Source organism: Heliconius melpomene, chromosome 20 (assembly GCF_056956725.1).
Source record: "Heliconius melpomene rosina isolate 202511_hmr_F chromosome 20, ASM5695672v1, whole genome shotgun sequence".
Lineage (NCBI taxonomy): Eukaryota > Metazoa > Arthropoda > Insecta > Lepidoptera > Nymphalidae > Heliconius > Heliconius melpomene.
In genome coordinates, this window is record NC_140408.1 from 7,021,303 (window position 1) to 7,042,489 (window position 21,187).

The 21,187-nt window shown below is 32.0% G+C and overlaps 1 protein-coding gene and 1 long non-coding RNA gene across 7 annotated transcripts in view; both read left to right on the plus strand.

Moving 5' to 3' along the window:
* Rbp6 (RNA-binding protein 6) overlaps nucleotides 1-21,187 on the plus strand; it is a 412,235-nt gene that overhangs the window by 12,277 nt on the left and 378,771 nt on the right. The gene's annotated exons all lie outside the window — the stretch shown is intronic.
* The window catches only part of LOC146527804 (uncharacterized), a 62,944-nt gene that overhangs the window by 11,955 nt on the left and 29,802 nt on the right, over nucleotides 1-21,187 (plus strand). The window contains exon 2 of the long non-coding RNA XR_014879202.1: nucleotides 3,300-3,355. This is a non-coding gene — a long non-coding RNA (uncharacterized LOC146527804). The remainder of the gene's footprint in view (nucleotides 1-3,299; nucleotides 3,356-21,187) is intronic.

Sequence of the window (21,187 nt, forward strand, 5' to 3'; positions counted from 1 at the left end):
TTCACTAAAACCTGTACAATATTTCAAGGGGCTAGTTAACGTTACATGTGCTTGTATTGTGGGTTTATATTTAAAGTGTGAAGAGAATCGAAGTAGTTCAAAAATAGCTGTTTGTGCGACACCGTAAATCTCGCTTACGACGAAAGTTGGACTGTAAATCATCGGCCCATGCGCTACTAAATGGAACATTGGATTTTATTGCATTGTATGATAGTAAAATTATTTAGAATTACCCAAACGTATCTATAAAAAAATATATTTGCTATATCGTAAAATAAGCTCGTATAAACTTGCAAATTAGATATGCATAATTTATTTCTGCGTCCATTCGTAAAAATGTACTGTAATTTTCATATTATTGTTTTATTTAAGCTTTGTTGCTAAGTTTTTTCTGTTGCTTACGACGAAAAACAATGAAAAATATTTTAAGTATTGATTGCTTTAAATTATTTTTATCCTTCTCAGAGCCGTCCTGTGGACTAGACAAAGCGAAGCTGGTGAAAAACTTTTGTTTTCATTTTCCTTTCCTATAAAATAAAATGTATTTAGTATTTCAGTATTGGGCTTTGAATTCAAAATCACACCTTTAAATGATTTAAAACAGTTTCAGATATTTTATTAATAATTCTTGAAAACAGTGTTACCGTTAAATGCCGAGTTTACATTTGCAATACAATGTTTCATCGCTATAAAATTTATAGTATAATTCAGTTTTCCGGCTCAAATATTTAAAGCAAACTTTAGACTGCTCTATACAATGTGGAAATACAATTAGGTTCGTTGAGTTTTATTTTATAGTTAAACCTTTAATATCTCTATAATAAAATATCTCACGGTACAAAGTTATTGTTCTAAATAATTTTTTGTAGGAAAGAGATTGGAAGCCTAATTTAAATATAGCTTTTAATTATTACACTGATTTTAAATGTTCCCCTTATTTTTCTAATAATGTCTTTTTAGATATTTTATCAACAAGTTATCTCAAAAAACATTAAAATTTCTGGATTTTAGAACCTGCATTAGAAAGGTTAGACAAAATTATAGAAAACAAAAGCATATTTAAATATACGAGTACATAAAATAAGTATTTGGACATTTAACGTAATAAATTATATGTAAAATATAAAATTGACTGCCATAATATACCTAAATAAATATAATAATAGTTTCAATACCCAGTATTTGTAAATTATATTTTTTTTTTATTAACTAATACACGCTTTTAACATACTTAATGCTTAGAATAATAACAAAACAATATAGAAATGAAACAACAGCTGAAGGTGCAATATTTTACAAACGCAGGTAAACATTAGCACATGTTTAGCGTTCACTTAATTTATATGGTAATAGTGTATTTACTATTATAATTTCCAAGCTGCAATAGACCAAAGTCAGATGAATACGAGTATAAAATATTAGTAAAAAAAACTTTTCAAATTTTATTAGGCTTTCCGCTAATGGAGTTCTTTTGTATGCCAAACATAGTTCGATGTTTTATTTAATAAAAGTTTATGAATATTTATTGATTGATATATTCATTTTGTTTTCATTTAAAGATAACTGACGTTTCCATAAACTATTAGAATGCGATCGATTGTATTTTTGTGCTAGTACCCAGTTCCTATGAATGGACCAGTAATGGTTTGCATTTGAGGGCATTATCTCAATTGGCGACGCAATGAGCGATCTCCAGCGCCGGACACCGCACCCGTGCTGGTCCACAATACTCGTTTGTTTGCTTTACAATATGTTTTTTGCATTTTAAACATAAAAAATCTATGTCATGTACTTTTACAGACAGACAAAGACATGTAAGTCTGTATAGCTTAGTTATTATCGGCAGCTTAGTTCATTATCGATTTTATATCAATTAAAACCACGTCAAAGTAATTGAATTATCTGTTATTTTGACAAATTTAATAACAACATGGACATATTCGGTAAAAATATATATTTTATTAATATTTAAATAATACCCGCGTGTATATATTTCTATCAAACAATCTGCGCGCGTCAAACACTACTATAAGCCGCGTTATCTCCTGCATTGCGTAGTAATTAATTCGTCAGATTGTGATGATAACAAATACCGCATCTGATAAGAACATTCGCTATAAAATTTTGTAAATTCCTATCATAACATCAATTCTAGAAGAAGAAGTCTTCTCGAAGAATAAGATTTAAGTAGTTATTTACATTGTACTTAAAGGCCAATATTATAAATTTATGGAAAAATAATTTTCTAATCGACTTATAATTTTGCAATAACCTAAGAACCATTTGTGTTGAGACTAACGATAGGTTTTATATAGTTGAGTCATTCTATGTTCACTTCAAAAGTTAATTAAAGTAGTTATCTTAGATTTATCCTTTCCACGCATTCCGTACGTAAACTTGATTTAGATGATTAAACTCATATATTAAAACAACATATACACACATAGTAATAAATAATAAATAATATATAATAATTACAGTATAGATATTAAAGCTAAATATTATGGTTTCCTCTTAAATCGTTTTCGTCTTTAAATAATTGTGGACGAAAATGTCGGCACGCGATAAAAACTTTACGATTTACATGCTACGGTATAAGCCTGTCGTAAATATTTATACGTTTAGAAAACAACGTCGAAAAGCACTGTTTGAATTGAAATTTTCTTTTTAAATTGAATATTTATTTTAATATATTTAAAATAATAAAACAAGTATAATTGATGTAATTACTGGTAATGATATTAATATTTGAACATTTTTTGCAGGTAACAGTAACACTTCTTTAGATATTAATTATGGTAACAGCCGATACAAACCACCTATTTCGTATTTTTAGAGTATTATAGTAAATCTTGTTTTTGTCACCTTGCCTCAGATTTATTGTTTGTTTCAAAACAACATGTCTGGTATTAATTTGGGATGTGTGTTAGAACTTGTATTCATAAAGAATTACGTTTATTAGTCTCATAGTTTATTTTAAAGTAGGTACCGAATAGCGGTATTTAGTATATTTATTTTAACTTTAACATTCAAGTAGATATTTCCAGTGCAGTTTTCCTTTTAGTAAAGAGTCACTAAACTGTTTAACAATCCACTATAGTAACCCTTGAAACGGAAACAAATCCCAATGTTCACTAATTTCTAGCGAAATAAGCATGTTAGTTGTAAGGTACCAAACACACCATAAGCAACTGTTGATCACGGAGTAACTGTTGGTGTTGATATATCATACCCTATATTATAAGATCAATTACTGTAATGACTTTCACGTTAGATTCACGGAAAAATATTTTTCCCAGGGTTACGCAAGCGGTAATTGTGGTGGAGCACCTTAGTTGCCATCCTCCGAAGTTTGGTAAGTGAGGCACTCCATTTTTACACAGTCTGCCCGACGTGATTCCGGAGAGAAATATTTAGACGATTGTACCGCTCGTGCCCTGTAACCTGTAACAGAGCTGCTTGACACGAAATGAATCAGTGCGGAACATCACGCATAAATAGATCTTTCCCGGGAACCACCGGAAGCATTCACGTAGAGTAGCCGCTTGAGACTTAGCCACTTGCCACTAGTCACTAGTCACTAGCCACTAGCCACTAGCCACTAGCCAGTGCTTATTACATAGTTGAGAGTCTAACGGTCGATGTCACGCTATGCATGATTATGATAAGAGCACGATAAGTATCTCCTAATATTGTTATATACTTAGTTCACACCTTTTTATAACATTTTAGACTTATTGCACCTTTTTTCTATTTTTTTTATTTTCGTCTTTAATATATAAGCCGATGTCAGGTAATTTATCGCTTTTATTAAAGCGAAAATTTTGGTCAATTTCGAAGGAAGCCATCGATGTAATCTCTGAAGATACGGAAGGGTTTAAGGCAGTGAGCCTGCGCGCAAGGCAGCTCATCCGTGTAATGGAAGTCTTCAAATTTAGGCTCATCCTTTGCCATCGTCTTCTTTATGTATATGGTGTTTATATTATAGTGAGTTCTATATTACTTTCTTATCCCCTTATCGTACTAAATAATTCATCATATTTATACATAATAAATATAATTTTTACAAGAAATTCAACAAAATAAAGGCAACAACGTAAATCTAAGTGAAGTCACAAATATTTTATATGTAGTACATGGTGCCCGTCGCGCGCCGACAGACACTCGCTGTAATCCGATTACTTGTAACAAAATGCTACACGCACCCGCCGCGGCCAGTCTAGCCGACGACTTCACGAGCTTGTACGTACTGTGTACTTTGCCCTGTAATAACCCTCAAAGTAAAAGGATATTATAATGTTAATTTGTAAAACTGAATTTCTAAATACAAGTTCAGAAACCTAAATATTGCAGATTACTATTAAATTATTATTATTTATCGGCCGATCACAAATAGAATTGGTGAATTAATTTTATTGAATTTTTTTTCTTCTATTACATATATACTTTGTATTTATCTTTTTATTATACTGTAGAATTAATTTGTATTTAATTAAAAGAAAAACACTATTCCTGTCAAATTTGAAAGCGCAATCACCGCATATAGTTCCTACACGTGCCGCGGGTCTAATATACAGTATTTGAATAATGATAAAAAGATATAAAACAAATAATAATTTCTTTCAACTACGTAGGTGGATGTTGGATTCTTAGCTATTTTTATTTCACACTAAGATCTAGATTTTTTCAGATTCCTATCGTTGAAATCAAGTAATTTCCGCTAAAAACCGAATAAATTAATATGAACACTCACTTTTGCGACAGGAAGGTTGTACTTAACTAGTATACTGTAGGCGTTCATTGGACAGCAAGTACGTTATAACATACAATTCTTAACTTTTTTTGAACAAGTTCCCAAGTCATCATGACGTAGTAATTGCATACATGATGAGAAGCTATGGTCGTGGGTTCGAGTCCCATACGGGGAAAATTTAATAATACAATGTGTGAGCATAATACTACATATTTATATCCATAGCTATAGCTTCCTATATGTTCCTTCCTTCCTATATATATAACTTCCTATTTCATTCATATTTTTTGTGTTTAAAAAATGTAATGTATTCAAATTCTGTGATTCAAAAATAATATCCACTGTACGCTGCTTAGTTATTAAAATAGATGTAAATAAAAAGGATTATAAAAGTCATATACTTAAAAATTGAGAATTAAAAAAATATATGCTAAGAAAGTTAATTCATATTATTCTCCAACTGAAATAGATACGTACTAAAAATTATATGCTTACATCTATATGTATGCCACATTTGCTAGCTTGTGTCACGAAGGACACCATATAATTTGTAACTCAGTTCCTTCTAGCAAACTTTCTTTCGTTCAGTCTCGTATGGAAATTGTTGAAAATAACTCATTATTTCTACACTTAAAGTGTTTCTAGTGACAGAATTCAGTGTTGACTAATGTTTGAATGCTTGCGCAGAATCTAACACAAGACGGAGCATAATTTGTTATGCGTCATACTTAATATCAATTCGTCTTCGTTATCTCAGTACGAGATGTAACTGAAAATGACGGGCCCAGAGGAACTACATAATTATGAACCCTCGTAATGACATTGACTGGATTCGTCGATTGTATATATGAACGTTTTATTTTCAAGTTACTTAAGGCACCTAAGATATTATCTAAATTATTAATATTTTTCACAATATCTTTTAAGATAAATGCAATGTTAGAGCTAGGTAAACTTTACTATGTTTGTAATTCCATTTAGATCGATTGAGTAAATTCAGGTATGCGAAGTGGTCCTCTTATAGTGTGTGTTCACTTGTAAAGGCAGCTTAAGTTTAATAGTTTCAAACTAAGAAACTAACTGACTGATTTATAGGTAGTTGTTAGTGATTCTGATTAAATCACAGAGTTTGTTAAACTATTTTATCTATATCAAGATAGTAAATATGAAGCCGTAGTGGAACAGGGCAAGTGCGGTGTGGGTTCGATTCCCACTCGCAGTTAAGAAATATTTAATATTTTTATTACCTCTCTCTGATAAAGAGGTAACGCGCGCCCAGATATCCCCCATTCCACACATCTCAAGAGCTATGCGGAAAGTGGTAAATGGAAATATCTTAGTGGCAAATGGAGGGTCCATATACTAGGTTCCCAAGTTCACCCTACCCTTTCATGTGCGGGATACAGCGTGAAGTTAAAAAAAACAGATAGTAAATATTTACTTGCTTCACACAGCCACTTAATGTTAAAACAGATTATGAAATAAATTATATGAATTTTATAAACGAAAATATTAAAATATTGTTTTTATTTTGGTAATTTATGAAAGTGCAAATTAATATACTAATATTTTATTACGCGTAGAATCGCGCGTTAGAATTTTAAATTACAATGAACATTCAAAATTGTTAAATGAAATTGCATTTATTTAAAGATCCCATATAAAATATCTACGACATCATTATATAAATATTAGTTCACGTCAGCAAAGTTGACATTATTAATTGTCACTGTAAGTGCGAAAATCTGGTTATCGCTATTTGTATTTCTCAACAATTGTAACACACCCATATCACTAGCGCCTAAAATATCTGGCGTCTTCAAGACGATACGAGTTCATCGTCATTCTGATAATAGTGAAGTATCAGATAAGAATCTGTTGACTCGAGTTTAAAAAATCTGTGGGGAAAAAATCAGGATGTAGTCGCGATAACAATTGCCTTATCAACATACAAATTTCAATAAGGGGAATACAGATAGCATTAAATGTCTGCAACAGGTCGAATGATTTCGTTTTTGTACAAGAATATATGGGAATATATTTTTATTTATGTAATAAGTTGTATGTATAAGCCGTCGTAGCGCAGCGGCACAAGGGTGTGACTGTAACGCGACGGCCGTGGGTTCGATCCCCACTCGAGGAAGTGAAATATTTATTTACGTTTATATCTCCATTTCTTCGCTCTGGTGTCGAGGCAAAACGCGGCGTTGAGTTCTGCTCCTCAACACGCAATGCCTCCAAAATTCGGGAGAAAGTGGGGAACGGAGTGTCTAACACTAGGTTCCCTCTGCCTACCCTGCTGCGTGCGGGATACAGCGTGAAGCTGATAAATTGTATGTATTTTTTTCGCTAATCACATTTCAGAGATATTGTAAGGTGGCGGGAACCATCGCCAGTTTCTCTTATAAGAATATTTGAAATATTAAATATCCTAATAGAAATCGCATCACGTGTAGAGCTAGACATTTTAAAATACTCTACTGTGGAAAAATAAGATTTTTTTATGATTAAATAAATAAATAGAATAATAGTATTTATAAACTCATTTATAAAGTTATATATTTTATAAGGAAACCGAAGCTTAAATGACCGATACGATAGCTGAGCTCATCAATAATCATCCTTTAAATAAAACAAACACCGTAAGCCATCACTTCTCGGAATCCATGTATTATGAACTGGAACTTAACCCTCGCGTCGTTCATGTCGCATTGCTTTTCAAAGGTAATTCTTGGGTTATTTATTCTTTAATTTACATGTAATGGAGGGCCACGATAATATTATTGCATTTACACTTTATTTGAAATTAATACCTCCCTGTACCTCGACGTTTTGTGACTCCTTCATGTAATTATATTTAATTTCAGTATAAATATGTTAAAGTAACGTCTGACAGATATTTAATATTTATAGTGTTAGTTTTGTGCTACTCGGATCTATTTTGAATTGTTTTAAATTTTACTGTTAACTTTAAACTCCGGTTTTTTTAGGCCAATAATTTTTTATTGTTTTTAAATTCATACTGTAGCCAGCACATAGCAAGATAGGCAGAGAGAATCTGGGACCTAGTGCTAAGATATTATATTCCCTTTAAGACACTCTCCTCATTTCCTGTCGAATTCTCGAGAGCTTTAAATAGCCGAACTCAACGTCGCGCTTTACCCTTTTTTGTAGTGCTCGGAAAAGTTAAACGATTATAGTAGGTACATATTTTTTATTACGTGTGTCATTTTATGTCTAAACAATGCCACATTACCAGCTATAAGTATTACATTTTCATAATATCTTTACTGATTATTACATGTAATAAAAATATGAATTATTATTTATTTTTAATCGTAGCTAAGTAGGATTTTTTACTTCCGGAAAATAAGTGCGTAAGTAATATAAATTGGCGCTTAATTAACTTTCAAATTGCTTGCTAAGTTTTCAATTTATATCAACTTATATATAAAGGAATTAAAAATAATACCAATAATAAAAATTACTCAAATTATACGAATGGTGATAAATAAAATATAATAAGCCGGGATTACTTTAGAAAGTATGCTAATATTGACATAGTTAAAGGGTTAATAATTCCCTCGACTCGTTAAAATCCCTAAATTTTATAATGGACCAACTCTTGTGAGCTCTGTTCTCAATTCGCGACAATATCATTGAAATTATAAAATTTTTGGAGACTTGCGTGCTTAGTTTGCAATTCTTTGAAAGTCTACGGCATTGCCAAGATATAATAGTTGCTTTATGTTAATGGAGTGACTCGTAAGAAGCGAAAAGTCTAAAGAAGTGGTGGGCACCAGGGGTCAGTGCAGCTGGCATGTATTATTCAAATATGAGAAACATGAATAAATTAGATGCAATATCAATGCCAGATAACGGCAGTAATTGCGCTATAAAGACACGGAACGATGTCACAGCGCTTAGAAACGCAATTACGTCCGCGAACATGCTCTCACGAACATATTACTCGCAATAAATATTTTTTCCTGCCTTTATTACCGTCCCTAAAGATTTTAGGGCTTATAAGGCGGTTTTAAAATTGTTTCACATAAAGGAAGACGCAAATAGGTCCATATCCCTCTGAGACCTTGTATTATTTATGCTTACATTATTTAAAGAGGTTGTTAAAGTTCCCAATGAAAAATATATTAGTCGTAACAAATACTAAATCCTTAAATAGTCTGATTTTAAAGCATTTTCATTTATATTCGTACAATTTCTGTAATGGCCGCTCGTGAGTCATCACGAATCGAATAATCCGGAAGCAGCTCTTGTAGCCAAATGGATGGCAATATGGATTCGCAAAGGCGTTTTCAGAATATAGGATACGAGATCATAAACTGTCTTCGCTTCATATGCGTATAAGTTAAAAATTTGGCTGAGCGGTCCATTGCGAGCACAAATGCAAGTGCTCGGAGTAATATGGTCTACAATGTATGTCGGATTTAGGGTATTTTCAAAGCTCTTAGAATAAATACGACATGAGTTCACTATTTCCCAGCTATTTTATTGTGCTTCTTTCGGTTTTGTTAGTACTGAACGTTACGATAATTTATTCTTATCACGTACAGTGTACTGGAAGATTTAAATGCTTGCTGAAACTATAAATATTTTGTATAGATATTTATCGATTTTATATAATAAAAAAATGAATGTGAAATTCACAACAGTTTTAAACATGAAAACTCCAATGAGAATTAGCAGGAAGTTAAACATAATTAAAAAATCTTTGAAAATTGAGCTGTCTAATGAGGAACCGTCAAGTGTAGTCTCTGTCACGCTAGAAACAGAAGCAAGAATTCGAAGTAGAACACATTGAAATTTAGCAACTGTCTGTCGAGCCGCATTACGGTGTTCGCTACCGTATTTATAAATATTCCGCCGGCGATTTGAGCACGTTGAGTTATAGTTCAGGATATTTACAGCTTATTCAAAAATAAAGACAAGCATGTTTTTTATGAACTCGAAATAATATCATGACATTTGCTGAATTCTTATGTGACTTAGCACAGCGAGAACTTTTATCTTGCAGCTGGATTTCTTGACTTCCCAACATGAAATAGTCATTTGTATACATGTCACATTCGCTCAACTATTGAAGAGTATTTTAAATAGAAGTGTTGCGAAAATTTACGTTATTATATTTTATTTATGGCAGTAGCGATATTTGAAAAGGAACAATAGATTATTATAATAAATAAGTAAATAAATAAATATATATAGAATTATTTAAATTTTAAGAAATCTAGAGGGTAGAGCATGAAGCTGATAATAAAAAATCTAAAGTGAAGGTGGTAATTTAAAGTAGTGAAAACACGTATTATAATGTGTCAGCATATACATATATAGATCTTATTTCATTAATGTTTTGATCAACAATTGATAAAAAAAGAAAAATATACACAGAATGCTAATTGGCATTTGCCATGTGTTTTTGCAGTACAATCCTCTATAAAAGCTATTCAATAGAAATAATGCAAAGAGAAGATACGGGATAAGCTGACATATGCGAGCATAAGCCGTCATTAAAATCAAATTTTGGCGAGGATCCAGGCCTTAGAAGATATTGTTTGCCATCTTTGTAGAAAGGATAGCAATAATGATGAACTTTATTGTTAGACAAAGAACATAGATAGCGGCTTATGTCTAATAAATATTGAGAGTTAATAAACTCAGACAAATGAGTGATTAAACTAAAACTTGATTGAAAATGCTAAATAATATATTTGCATTTGTATGAACTTATTTAATTTCCGTTATAAATAATCCTAAAAATATTATTAATTTATTAATAAAATATAATCAAAACACCTTAGCGCTGTGTCGAATACTAATCTCATGTTTGTATTGCAGCGACATTTAGCATAGCATTAACAAGTGACAAATCTGGGACAGCTTCCTCAATAAAATATTTAACACAAATATATAGCGTACCAATCAAGATAAACTGATTGTGACAACATCAAAGGTATTTGGGAAATACTCTTGCATTTAAAATTACCTGTACTTTACATATATAATTATGTAAATATATTTTATAAGAGTAACTAAAAATAATTCTTCGTTGACGACGTAGTATAATATAATATATTTGATCTTAGTAACTGTCTTAAAATAACAAAAGAATCATTGATTGATGTCTAGCGTTCATGCGTGCTTGTTTTTGACATGTCGCCATCAAGAAAAAGTAGTGTGAAGCGACGTGCCCACTATAGATACTTCTATCTATTTTTTGGAACGACACACGAAACGGTCACATGAGATAATTAAGTTTAAATATTTTTGTTTGAACAGGACGTTTCTCGTCACAGTCAGATCCGACAAAGTATATTTTTACGGCCTAAATTAAATAGAATTTTACTGAAAACTAATTTTGTTACATCTATATCGGTACAGTAGTGTAGGTAGGTAGACACTCGTGTATTTAGATAAAAATGAGTGGGAAGTAACTTTTGTTTGTTATTTTCACGCAGTTTATCGAGTTAGACAGCTTGCGCAGGAGGCTGGGACGCAATCTCCGGTGGCTGATTCTCCCCAGCAGAACACCCCGCGGCTGTTCAGCTCTGCCCGCGCCTCTCGCCTCGGAACGACCCCGCACTATCTCACATTCAATTGTCGCTCCCGTGACAAGTAAATCGATGGTTTATAGCGTTACGGGATTCAGTTGTAGCGGAGTTATATTTATTTCCGTAAATTTGATAGTATTTGCAACACTTCAGTTTTATGTTTATTATTTTTTTTTATAATGGTTTGAAGTAAATATCTTCTTAAAAGTACTCGTAATGTACGTATTGGGAGTAAAAATGTTTATTACGTCCATTTAGATTTGCCCGTCCGTAATAACACAATTCAAATTTTACACAAAAATATATGTGTCTGTTTGATTCCCACTCAAAATTATGAAATATTTAATATTTCCATTTGATCAAACGCTGAGTTCTGCCACTCAACACGCAATGCCTCCAGAATTAGGCAGAAAGCGGGGAAAGTAGTGTCTTAACACTGGATTCCTTCTGCCTACCTTGCTGTGTGCGGGATACAGCGTGACGGTACAAAAATAAAAACGAACGAACGTAGGTACTATGAGTATGTAACCATATAAAGTTTTTTTATTATCTATATATATATAAAATCGAAAGGTCACTCACTCATCACGAAATCTCTGAAACTACAAGTGCTAGGAATCTCAAATTTTGCATAGGAGTTACTTATAGGACGTAGGTGCTCGCTTTGACGGGAATTTGCAATATTCGACTTCTAAGAGGTTGTTTTTGGTTTCGAAAGTTTGTATGAAACTTCGTTACTACAAATGCTATGAGTCTCAAATTTCACGTCATAGACGTCACTAGGACGTAGTCATGGAGACAGAAATTAATAATAACATAGTTCACGCGGGTGAAACCGCGAGCGGGCCGCTAGTATATTATATATACGAATTATATATACGAGAAAAACTTAAAACGTTTTAAATATTTAACAATTTGAAACAGGAGTGTTGAAGTGAATTTAATTTGTAGAAACTTTGATGGATATATACCAATTAGCGTAAGTTCTATCTCACATTCGTAAGCAAATTACTCCGGGAACTGTGTGACGGTGTGAAGTGTGACGCTCAGAGGAACGTCACATCACATCAATAAATAAATAAGAAACGTACTCGTAACTTTAAATGAACGACTTAACTATTTGTTATTAGGTACTTATGAGATAAATAATTTATTCTAAGGTAAGTTTCTTTTTTTGGCGTCAAACTATATCCCTTACACAACAGGTTAGGCAGAAGGGAGTTAGTGTTAAGAGACTCCGAAGTTAGGAGGGATTGCGTGTTAAGTGGCGGAACTCAACGCCGCGCGCTTTGCTTGCAATCAAGACCGAAGTATATGTAATTAATATTTTTTTATGTTCTCAAGTGGGAATCGAACCCACAACTACCATTACCATCACATTTTGTGCCCTTTCTTCATGACTGGCCTCTAACAAGTTTATTCCTCATTAAATATGAATAATATTAAGAATATTTGTATAGATTGTTCGTACGCTGCCTTGCTTACACATATTACTGTCGATGCAAGTGTCAAATGTCGGCGACCGATCCGTTGTGGCTGCAATAGAATGCAATGTGCATTGAAATCGACGAGACCTGTTTCCATATTGATGTTTTTTTACACCAAACGAAGCTTTGTTCTTGCTACTGAAGGGCGGCAATCGCTTGCAATCGATAAAGATATCCTTTAGCAAGAGTTTATTTGTTTCCGTTACTTCGCTTCTGCTTTCGAAGTTCAGTGAGTATCAGATGTTAGATTCTCGATGATTAGAGAAGCACGACTCGAGTGGTGACTGTCAAAGTAAATAGTGTATTAAACTTTGCAGTGTCCTCGTTATCTTTTTTACAAATATTAAACCTCAGTACACTCGCCTAGCGTTAGTGCTAACCACGTTGTCACGAATATAACTGTTTAGTAAAAGTACTCTATATTATTATATGTTTAGGAGGTATAGGTGATAATTAATTTGTGGGTAAAAATAACCCACTTGTATTTTTTATGTTTTCCTGTTTATACTAATTTACTTGTAATTTCAAGCTAAATAAGTTGTGAAATATATTACAAATATAACTTATTTATTACGCCTACCTGTTTTTAGAAGGCCTATGGTTAACCCATAAAAGGCTTATGGTTGTCGTACTAATAAATTTGAAGTTGTTATATAAAGAAATAAAATTTTAAAAACAAATAATGTTTTAGCATTAATAATAGAATACGCAATCCGTAAACGGCCCATACTATTTATTATGGCGTTCTTGTAAATAAATAAAAAAAAATATAGAAGTGATAACCAAAGCATTGATACAAGAGTTAAAATTAGCTAAAAAAATAAATGTTACACATTTTCGTTATCTTTATTACTGTGTGTTTGTTTTGCCTTTTTTTACTAATATTTTTCCTTCACGCGTCTATTGTATTATCTACATAAGGTTAAGATAACTTGGAATAAAATCTCTCCGTTTTAACTCTCCGTCCTTACAGAAAACGGTAGCTGAAATCTAGTGAACCTAATAAAAGGGAAACGTAAGTTTTTTAAAAGTAGTTTGCTCCTGTGTGAATCCGAGTCCTCAACTATCGAATAAAGTCATACATATTCCAATTGGTCAAGAATTAATTGTAGTTTCTCGATTTATCGGTGCAACGTACGAGTATCAAGAGAGAATCTAGTGTCTTGTAATTTATATCAAGTAAATAGTAATTGATTTTTTCAAAATCTCAATTTTTAAAATCTTATATCTCACTAGCGGACGCGCGCAGCTTCGCTTACTTATTTTGGGGGTGTATTCTAATAAACCATAAAACATTTGTTCAATGAAATATTTTTAAGAGTCTAAATTTCAAATTTTATAATAATCGGTGGCGTTTTAAAGATTTTTCCATACAAACTTTCAACCCCTATTTCACCCCTTTAGGGTTAAAATTTTTCAAAATCCCTTCTTAGTGGATGTCCAGATTACGAAAGTAAACATTTGTCCAAATTTAACGTTTCTACCATCAGCGGTTCCGTCTGTGCGTGCGTCTTACCTCAGTCAGTGAGGACAAGTCCTTTTATATATATAGATTACTTTCTTCAACTTCTTAAGGTATCCCGAATATAGCAGAGTAAGTGAGTCAAAACACTTAATTCTCTTAAGAAACATATTACTGTAAATATTTTACTAAATTATAATACAATAAAAGCATTGTCACAATTTAAAGAGATCTTACCAAAGGACCTAATCCTTTGGTCTGTTCCGCACACGTGGAGATAATAATTGTACGAGTAAGGCTATGTTTTCGAGTGTTTGTTCAGGACATCGGTTTCAACAGGCAATCCTCGAAACAATATGTTTGTTTAAAATACTGCATGGTTTTTATTTTGTGCCCCCACTGTAAACAAGATCAAAATCAGCCTTTTCATTTACTTGGTTTAATTATTAAATTTATATTCTGAAACATTGTTAGGACGGTCGAGATTTTGTTTTGTCTGAATAGGTTCTGAGTCTTTCATTGCATACGCTAATGTCCTTTTGTTATTAAATTAAAACAGCTACTTAAATTAATATTTTTTAAAATTATAACTTATACGGAGAACAGAGTGTCTTAACACTAGGTTCTCTCTGCCTACACTGCTGTGTGCGCGATACAATGTGAAGCTGATTTTGACAAAAGAAATAAAAACATTAAGTAAGATCTTTTTTATCTGTCTAAAACTAAATTTTGTTATTGGACTTTTAATTGGATTTTTGATTAAATATTGCTCTATATAAATCACAACGTTCTAAATATTTAAATATAAAATATCTATTTCTTAAATATTTGTCTCTTCTGAATATGTGGAGAAATTAGATATATTGTAAAAAGTTATTATAATATTAAAATGACTGTCAATTTGTTATATATATAGATAAGAAACATAACATAAGAAAGTAAAACACAGATATATAACATGTTATTAGACGGGAATTATAAACAAATATGTTTCTTAATATGCCAGCATATTGTTTACATAATGCTCGGTCGTGACAGTCATGCTCTATCCTATCGTCTTCACAACTTAGACATAATAATATTGTTAAATTGTTTCATATTGTTTGTTATAAGAAACAATTTTGTAATTATTTTCATTGCAATATAAAAGTAAATGTTTTTATAATTCATGAGACGTTTTATTTTTTTATATACGTTTGTCTTCTGCATACTATTAATAATTGAGATTGTAATGTAAAGATACTCTTTGGATAATAGTGTGTGGAGTCACCTTTGAGGCGTTGTTTTCAATATTAGCTTTTCTCAACAATTAATTCGAAATTTATTAATATAATTACAATAGATAATATGACATGAAATACAAAGTAAACAACAATATAATGAACTGTTGAACGTAAATTAGATTTTAAGTGCGGGCCGATAAACAACACAAAAGACAGTAATTTACCGATAACATTAACTCTTTCGTTATAGAAGATATTTCGTGACATTGTATCTGGATGTGATGGAGAATTACCTCATAAATCTATGAAAGATGACAGGCCCTAACAGTTACAGTGTATAGAATGAGGATTTTTAATCGCTCTTCATCAGATTCCCACGCTCGCATCAATGTCTTGCGGTTGTTAACCATCTTGCGGGCAAATCGATTTTGTTATTGAGTTTAACTTTAAGGTGTATTCGACATGATATGCGATGACATAAGGTTTGTGACGAGCATAACGTATATTTAATAGCTTTTCGATTTGCCCTAAAATCTGATATTTACGACTTACTCCGTCTTCGCTGTATGATGATGGGATGTTTTGGCCCGATTTTTATACTAATGGTGGAACTGCTTTTAAATTCTATTGAAAAAAAATACATACTCGTAAAAAAATAGAAAAATAGGTGAATTTAATTCTCAAGTCCTCCATCTATCACTATAAATAAATATATTTATCCTCCAGCAGTCAGAGGATGCGTAAAGATGAAGATTAAGTCTATACATCTTTATTGCTTAGTTCCTCTCATTTTTTCATTTTGTACCTACCTTTGAGCTATTTCCTTATTTTGCACCTTTTCCCACTTAGCGTCAACGTCGAGGTTCGTAATACACCGTTATATCTGCGTTAGACTAGAAGTACTAGTCAGGTTATTCCTTTACCTCAGGTTCATTTTAATAGAAATTAAACTTGTAATATAGAGTGTTTTCTTCTCTTTGAAAGTTCGTAATGAATTCGAATTTTGATATGAGTTTTCTCGAATCTACAACCTATATAGTGACGCATTAAGTGTAAACACTACCCAAAACCCACTTTTACCTTAAATCTTGATATATTACCCTTATCTTATACAAAAAAAAAGTCGTTCACCTGTCACGTCATGGATGATGAGAATATTCTGTTAGTTTATCGTTGCTATCCGTCTTATATATGAGTAAATCACTTCTCTACAGATTTCCCGACTTCAGTTCCATCGAAAATGTTTGCATAAGCTAAGATCTGAACAATCGATCACTGTCATAGATATGTACCCGCCCGTATTATCATCAAGGAACATTGACCTCTTTAATACTATATTTCGGAGCTCACGCATACATACATCTCTAAGCCTGTGTATACAATGATAATATCACACACGCGTAATTTGTAGACTCCTTATCATTTTAGTTTGTTTTGTAGTTGTTGCGATAACATAATCCTTCAGTGGTAACAAGTTATTTTACGATTTTATATGTTGTATGTAAATCATGCGTGACAGCGATTTGATAAATATATATGTAAATGCGAATTATTGTACTAAGAAAATAAATATTAAACATATAGTTTGCTAAAGTTGTAAAAGCAAAAAAAATATAGCATATATTTTTTGGTGAAAAGTGGGGAACGTAGTATCTTAATACTAGGTACCCTCTGCATCCTATATCCGGGGTACAGCGTATGCCTGATATATTTTTTAAATATTGTTCACTGAATCATACTATAAAATAGATTTTTAGGTAGAAACAAAGAGCTTTATAGTCTTCTTCCTTAACAGTATTCAAAATAGATTCGTCGCTTCTACATTTAAGTTTAAAAGCAACGTTACATCGTCTTATAGTGCACTTAGAGACTGAATATGGTAATGAGGTGATAAATGACAAGCTAACAGGCAGCCACCGAACTATTCGCGCGGTGATCTCAGGGAGGGCTCAGATCACAGGTAGGGCTCCGATGTCAGATCTAATCTTGGATAAAAATAAATTTTCTATCCTCATTCATATCCTTCCTGGTAAGCCTTTTTTCTGAAAAGAGTATCAAAAATATATATAGGTATAGGTATTTTGTAGGATGACAATCCAACATTATTACAACTGTCTCATTCACACCGACGGACAAACAATTTTAGATATTCTTCGAATATGTGGATAGCATCTGACTTACTAAATCCAGATGTCCTAGAATTAAAAATATCAACCTTTAAAAATATCTTTACTGTAGTAGGTACCACTAACAATACAATATATGTATGTACATATTTATTCCTACAATATTATAACAATATTTAGAAAATATATACTGTACTGAATTTGTATATTTATTATTTAACAGCTCTCGACTCGTAAAACGTTACTTTCCGTCGGTTATTATGTGGTCTCACATTTGACGACGGCCTAAGACATTTTGTAAACATATCGTACGTTGTTTATATAACATCTTTTAAAACGTAAGCTACCGTGTTCTAAATGAGATGCCCGCGTTGAGATACAAGTGCTGTGTATTTTCTACTCGTTTTGAGTTTTAGGCTCGCTCAGAAAATTATGCAAAGTTTGTTTCTAAGATAGTTTAAGTGGAATCCCCGGGGAGAAAATAATCTTACATTTTCTTGAAAATATCTATGAAGCTAGCTGGTGTATTCAATGGAAAGGAGCTATGTATTGTCCGTTAGTCAGTCTGACAGATATTATAGTAGAAAATAGGCTAGTGGGTCCGGCTGTACTGTAAGTGAATACCTTTTGTTGTTACATTTACTTACGTTGATAATGATAACAATTACTTCTTAATCTCTTAATGATTTGTGGTAACTTGGAAAATTGTATAAATTATAGAGTCATATTATATTTTCCATTTTTATTATGATTGTTTGAATGAAATAAAAGACTGGCGCGAGTGACACATTTTTTTCTTTTTATGAAATAGCTCTCTGGTTATTGGGTTAGTGATGGTGATATAAAATATTCATATTTAACTTCTTCATGGTTTTTCCATGACGCACTTACTTTTCTATATACAGATAGGGTGACCTATTCTTCTCATCCATGATTTTGGTAGTTCAAATTTGATTATCACATATACTAAAATTAAAAATATAGTTATGAGATGATTTAATTTTGTCTGTTATTCCTTCTAACGTGTAATAAATATACAATAAACTAATATAAACGTCTAAAATAAAAAAAAAACAAAATATAATGCAAAAAAAGTACACAAATATTTTAAAGTATTTACGATATTTTATATTAAAAAAACGACCCGATCTGGTAGCGCGGCGTTGAATTCTGCCACTCAACAAGCAATGTCTTGGCCAAAGTGAGAAGCTGCAAAAAAAACTATTATTACATCTTTTAAGCAGATGTTTTAATGATTCGATGAAGATATACTGTCACTTCACTTTTGACATGCACAGTCATTAGAGGGATCCACGTGTTCAAGTTTAGACAGCTGTAGCGTGTTAAGAAGGAAATGACTTAAATTAATATTGTTGCAGCGTAAAACGACAATTAGTGTTGCTAACCAAAAAAAAATTGTTACTGATATTTTTTAGCTTGAGCTATTTTTTAGCTTGAGCAGGAACTCCGCTGGCAAGATTGTAGAGAACCTAGAGTTAAGACACTCGGCTCTCTATTTTCCGCCGAATTCTGGATCCATTGCGTGTTGAGTGGTGTTGATTTGTGGTATTTCTTTTTATTTATTTTTACGTCATTTAAAGTAGGATTATAATGTACAAAGTAGGATAGGATTTAAAAAACATATAGTAAGTTTAACTCTATGTAAGGGATAGAGTAGCGAAAAAACGCATCATTACCTACTATTTCCTTTATATTATTGAACCGGTTGTTAAGACGATTTGAATAATTTAAGTAATACAACCGTATTCGGTATTGAATCGTAAATTAATAGCATTTAATGTAAAAAACGTAGTCTTATATAAGAATATGAATGATTTAAAAATTATGCTAAAACGAATTACCCACTTAAGTGGGTATTATCAAATTTCTCTCAACCGTTGTGAATTCATTATTTCTAACGAGCGAAATTAATATGATTACCTTGATATAGTAAGCTATTTATAATCGTTAATGCTAAATCCTACATAAACGTACTATACCTTAAATGCTCTAATTGCGAACATTAACACTTACACCGAGATATACTACTAAATATCATCATTATCAAGTTTCTCGCTGTATCCCGCATGTAGCAGGATAGGCAGAGAGAGTAGCCTAGTGGTAAGACACTCAATTCCCCACTTGACGCCGAATCCTGGAGGCTTTGTATGTTAAGAGAAATGAAAATATGAATATTTTCGATGATGATTTAATAAAATAAATGAATATTTATTTGTACATTATTCCTTTTAAAGAGTTATGTACTAAAATGAACATATAGAAAAACATGGTTAAGTTACAAAAATAACTATGTGAAAAATGCTGCGTGAAGCGCTTGTAGGGAATCCATTTAATGCGAGGCTTTTCAAACTTAGTGTGTATGTAATAGTAAACTTAACGTTATTATAATGTATCGTGTTAAATTGTAGCGATCATAACTTAAATTGACTGACACTATATAATCGTTATCTAAATAGTTCAATGCAGGTCTTAAATTCAATTCTCATATAATTTAAATTCTCGTATTTTAAGCCATGGTTTTATAATATTCTTTTACATAATAAAACAAAAGAAATGTGTATTGAAATTCCTATGAATTCAATACAACGAGACTCAAATATGCTTAATACATTAAAATATTAAGTAAACAATACAAAAGATTTTAAAAAAACTCCGCTAAATACGCTGTATTAAATGAAACAATGTGAGACCAATTCTTTTAGAAAAGCAGGGCTCATTTAAAAAGTTGAATGGTGAATGTGAAGCCGTCTGCACTCGGCGATAGTGCCTAAGCTCGCGCTCTTGATGCCGCATTTGAGCTGGCAATCGTAGCCTGCAGCCACTCTGCACGCTCTCTGCTCCTTGCGTTGTGGCATTCAGGTCGAATGCTGAGATATCATGTTAAACCCTGGTATCATATTTAACCTGCCGCCGTCGCACGCATTCATTCGATTCAAGTTCATTCGAGTACTTGTTTGCAACTAAATATTATGTCGAAATCTATATCTTTATTTATTTATAAGAAAATTGTGATGGATCATTGTCTGTAGGTACATGGAAGATATATAGGAAAACATGTCATTGGTGGCATTTAATAAAATAAACCAAGGTTAAAAACTCAACTAACAATAACGAAAAATAAATGTATATATACAAGTCTATTCATTCTGCTTATGTAAATTTAATTAATCTAATTATATTTTTAATCACATTTAAATGCTTGTGAGAATATCAGTTGTCTGGTCTATTTAGACCTCACAACTTATACAATCTCATCAGTTACTCATATGTAAATTTTTTTCAAATCTATTTCAATTGTTTAAAAAATATGCATAACAAGATATTACTTAAAATATTTAAATTTATAACTCATTCAAAGAAAGTAATTGCTTCAGAGAATATTTAGTAATTGTATTGTTTTGGATGTCTTCTATGGAATTGAATGTCTACCGTAGATTTGAGTGAATTTCACAGTGCCAGAATGTTATTTAGGGCCTATTGTGTGGTAGCTTTGGAACGGAAGTTAGATATGCGACAGGTATTACCTATCTACATACCTCTGGCCAA